The sequence below is a fragment of the Oratosquilla oratoria genome, chromosome 28, assembly GCF_046742065.1.
Source record: "Oratosquilla oratoria isolate Oo_2021 chromosome 28, ASM4674206v1, whole genome shotgun sequence".
NCBI classification, from domain to species: domain Eukaryota; kingdom Metazoa; phylum Arthropoda; class Malacostraca; order Stomatopoda; family Squillidae; genus Oratosquilla; species Oratosquilla oratoria.
Genome location: NC_134804.1, coordinates 27,523,590 through 27,528,589, shown reverse-complemented (window position 1 = coordinate 27,528,589; position 5,000 = coordinate 27,523,590). Strand labels below are relative to the sequence as shown.

General features: G+C 36.5%; 1 protein-coding gene across 2 annotated transcripts in view; it reads right to left on the bottom strand.

Moving 5' to 3' along the window:
• The window catches only part of LOC143040272 (interleukin-1 receptor accessory protein-like 1-B), a 20,853-nt gene extending 17,363 nt beyond the window's left edge, over positions 1 to 3,490 (bottom strand). The window contains exon 1 of one of the 2 annotated variants that reach the window (XM_076211075.1): positions 3,192 to 3,490. The gene's annotated coding sequence lies outside the window, so the exon portion shown is untranslated. Of the gene's footprint in view, positions 1 to 1,552; positions 1,656 to 3,191 lie in introns of those variants that run through there. The other variant, XM_076211077.1, reaches the window with a different exon arrangement.
• Between the last annotated feature and the right edge of the window lie 1,510 nt (positions 3,491 to 5,000).

The window sequence follows — 5,000 nt, the reverse complement described above, 5'->3', positions numbered from 1 at the left end:
CCATATAATCCACGGTCATCCCTTCAAGTTCACTCATCCACCTATGAGATTGGAAGTGGGAAGTGAGCCTGTTGTTGTTTACAGCACGGTAATGACAAGGCAGGCAATGGAGTTGGGGTGGTATGTGGGAGGAGTGATCTGAAGGAAAATATGGGGAAAAATAAATATATTTGCAAGAGGAGAGGGTGGTGGTGGGTTGGTGACTTTAAAGGAAGAGATCTTGGAGGATATTGATAGATTTAAGTATTTGGGATCACATATAACAGGGAATGAAGGACCGGGGGAGATGGTGAATTGCAGAAAAATGGTAGCAATTAAATGTCTTGGGAAATGAAATGTATAACAAGAAATAAGTATCTGTGGATAAACACAAAGAGAAGACCGTGCGAGAGAATGGATGCAAACACGGTACTGTATGAAACATATTCAAGAGAAATGTCTGTCGAGCAATAAAGAGAAGGTACAAAATATAAGAGTGAATGGAGAGTGATTGCAATTTGATTAGTAAATGACGTTGCCAGAAGAAATGCTCTTTTTGTCCTCTCCGCTCATTTCTCGAATGGGTGATAGGGACGGGGTCGCCATGTAAACGAAGCGGTGGGGGTTAACCATCCTAGGCTGTCGGGGGCCCCCTCATGTGGAAATACTGTGTCTTGCTGCAATGACCCTGACAGTGTGGCGGGGAACAGGGATGACCCTTCACCCACGAGGTGCCAAGACGGGAGGGTGCACGTTCTAAATCGGTCTGCATTCTTAAAGTGGTGAAAGGGCCTTTTAGTGTATGAATGTTTGTGCATGCATGTGCGGGCCCGCGCTCGCATGTGTGTGAATGTATTTGGAAGTGCGTGTGTGTGTGTGTTTGTGTGTGTGTGTGTGTGTGTGTGTGTGTGTGTGTGTGTGTGTGTGTGCGTCCACGCGTGTATGTGTGTGCGTTTGTGTGTGTGTGTGTGTGTGTGTGTGTGTGTGTGTGTGTGTGTGTGTGTGTGTTTGTTTGTGTGTGCGTGTATACATGCGTGTGCATTCCAGTTCATGCATATGTTCGTTTATCTTGTACATTTATATATATATATATATATATATATATATATATATATACATATATATATGTATATATATATAAATATGTATATATAAATATATATATATATATATATTTATATATGCATATATATATATATATATATATGTATGTATATATAAATATATATATACATATATGTATATATAAATATATATATATATATATATATATATATATATATATATATAAAACGTTAGTGAATATGAAAGGGTGCTAACTGTCCCGTTGTACAGTACAGTTGCATTTCATTTATAGGCAATTATTTTCGTAATCACCATAGTTATATCTATTCTTTTGTCGTAATATATTTGTATTCTCCTAGAATTAAGACAAAAATTTTGCTCTTCTCTGAATTAGAAGTAATATCTTATTCTTTCTGTTTTTTATTGTACAGTACTAAGTACTTAATCTCCGCACATATACACAAACACTTAATAACAATAACGACAGCTGTGAATAGTGAATGTATACCTGGAAGTATGTGGTTTCTTTCTGTGTTCTGAGTCGATGCACCCTCTTATATACTGTAGTCCTTCCAGATACGTCTTTCCCCTCTTTGCTCCTGCATGGAACTTTTTAAGTTTGGAAAAACCTGACCCTAAGACGCTATGGTCACAACCGGTCCGGATTTTACGTGGAAAAAAGTAATATCTGCCGTTCCCTCTACCCAGGTGAAAAAAATATTATCATTGTTATTTTATTATCATTGTTATTATTATTGTTATTATTATTATTATTATTATTATTATTATTATTATCATTATTATTATTATTATCATTATTACTATCATTACTATTATTACTTTTATAATTAACATCATTATTATCGTTAAAGAGGAGAGAGGGGGTGGAAAAGGAGTTGGAAGAGAGGGTTGATGAAAGAGTATATGGATGGTTTGGACACATAGATTGAGTGAAGAAAGATTAAAAGAGGTGTGAAAGCCAAAGGTGGATGGAGTGAACATGTGGGGGCGACCAAGGATGAGATGGATGGATGGGGTAAAAGGGGTGTTGGGAAAGAGGAGGATGTCTGTTCAGGAAGGGTGAAGGCAGAAGATAGGAGTAAGTGGAGAATGGTTGTGTATGGATGATGATATGATACATGGAAGATAGTGGGTGGAGAATGGGGTGTTAGGGAGTATGTGTGACTGATATTTTGACATCCCAGAGGGATTTCTCCCGTCTTCTCTTTTTCTGCATGAGGGGACGGAGAGGGGTAGTCGCCGATTAAATGAAGCTCCCTTGCTGAGGATGTGCTGTGTCTTGCTACATTGCCTCTGACCCAGGGAAGTGGGTGATATACAGGATTGACCCGTCATCCAAGAGGAGCCAAGAAAAGAGCGAGAGAGGGGTGGTGAATGGGAATGGAGTATGTGGGGATGGGTGGAAGTAGATTTATGCCTTTGACTTTGGCTACCTCCCTTGTAAGGAGGAAAGGGCCCTTGGTATATGCATGTATGTATTATTACTATAATTGTTGTTATTGTTATAATTATTACTATCATTATTATTATCGTTATTATTATTATCACTATTATCGATATCATCATCATCTTCGCCATCGTCATTATTACTATTATTATTATTATTATTGTTATTATTATTATTATCATTATTATTATTATTATTATTATTATTATTATTATTATCATTATTATTATTGTTATTATTATTATTATCATTATTGTTATTATTATTGTTATTATTATTATTATTATTATTATTATTATTATTATTATTATTATTATTATTATTATTATTATTATTATTATCAGTCATCATCATTATCATTATTATCATCATTATTATTATCATTATTATTATCATTATTTTGAACATAGATTAATTAAAGGTAATTGTACGCAGCTGTGCTATCACGCGGCTTAATGCTGGTCTCCAACCAAATCTAAAATTTCTGATCATGAATGTGTTATAAACCAAAAAATATGAAATCCTCTGCAGTTTAAGTTTTCTACATCTAAAGCAACCACCCATTTCCTACTCCATGCCTAGCTCCCGTCACCTGCCGTTGTCTGTAGAGACTTGTGAGGTTTTTTTTTTTTTTTTTTTTTTTAACCTACGTGAGAAGAACCTCGCGAACCCTACTTACCACTGGCCGACGAAGGAAGAATCACGAAGAAATTGGAGGTTGCAATTTACTCCCAAAGCACAGGTGCACCCGTTGGAGGTCCCTCTCCGCGCGTCGTCACTGCTTACATCCAGACAACCACAGGATACCAAACCTAGTAGCAAAAAAACACCACCACATACAATCATATAACCACTGGTTTCTCACTTTCTATTATTTTCTTTCTTTGGCACTTTATTTTTATCCTATACGTCCTTCAGCGCGTCTGTTAACACGCTAGTACTTGCAGCCACTATGGTAGTGACCAGACAACTGATGACAACATCGGGCGAGTATCCTGTGGTCACCATGGCGTCTCTTATCGCGGAGGAACTGGTGTGCTCTGATTCCACTGGCTGTCTCTACTTACATCCACTTTTCTATCACGCTTGGTCCACTTAGATTCACTTAAGTGGCATTTCCAGTCCCCGTCTTGAACCACTTAGAATGATTGCAGTGGCCTTTGCATTCTGCTACTTGGTCCACTTAGAGCCACTGAAGTGACACTTTCCCTCTAATACATGATCCAGTCAAAACCCCTTCATTGGCACTCTTCCTCTATTACGCACTCGACTCTCAACGACTTGAGTATTATTTATGTAACCGGTCTACAGCTATTTTGGCCTCGTATGGGGTAGTGATTACGTAAGTTTTGTGTAGTCAGTAATTTAGGGACTTCACTGATATCCTCATGGGCCCAGAGTTACGCTAAACATTTTAGACATGATTGGAGAATAACCTCACTTAAATATATATATATATATATATATATATATATATATATATATATATATATATATATATATATATATATATATATATATATATGTCCTTTACATTTATCAACCACAATTCACTTTAATTCTAAGCCATTAACATCAAGAAACTCGTTTCAATTTCTGCATGTATGTCCTCAAGATTCTCGATTATGATGGTTTAGAATTAAAGTGAATTGTGGTTGATAAATGTGCATATATATATATATATATATTATTTATAATATATATATATATATATATATATTATATATATATATGTGTGTGTGTGTGTGTGTGTGTGTGTGTGTACAACACTGAATGGGTCCCAGTGAACAGATTTACATTTATCAACCACAATTCACTTTAGTTCTCAGCCATTAACATCGAGAAACTCGTTTCAATTTCTGCATGTATGCCTCCTCGAGGTTTTCGATGTTGATGGCTTAGAATTAAAGTGAATTGTTGTTGATGAATATATGTATGTATATATATATATATGTATATATATATGCATATATATACATATATATTTATATACATATATATATATGATTTCTAACTCCTGCTGTCCATCCTTTAATCTCTAAGAACTTCACCTCTTCGATTCGATGTGATATTGTCCTGTACGAGTAGTATGGAAGCGGAGTTGCTTATCACCGACAAATTATCGATATTCTATTTGAACATTCTGTTTTTCTCTGAAAACTATTCCGACACCCTTTGTCCTTTTTGAAGCCCTTCAGTTCGGTGCGACACTTTGCTGTTTTTGTTCTGGTCGAAAACAGGTGAGTCTATACAGTTGTGGGTTTATTGAGACCTCTGACGCAAGAGTCATGCCCTGACTTCTGCGGAATCACCACCTATCAAAGCACCTGAGTGTGTGTGATTCACCATGCTCTTGGATCACGTGTTGGACCCGTGATCGACAGCTACTTCTCTCCCGGATGAGAACTAAGAGCTCGTATATGAACGATCTATGGGTAATGCTGTGGCCTTACACGCACACATCCAACTCCCCGCCCACGATAGTTGG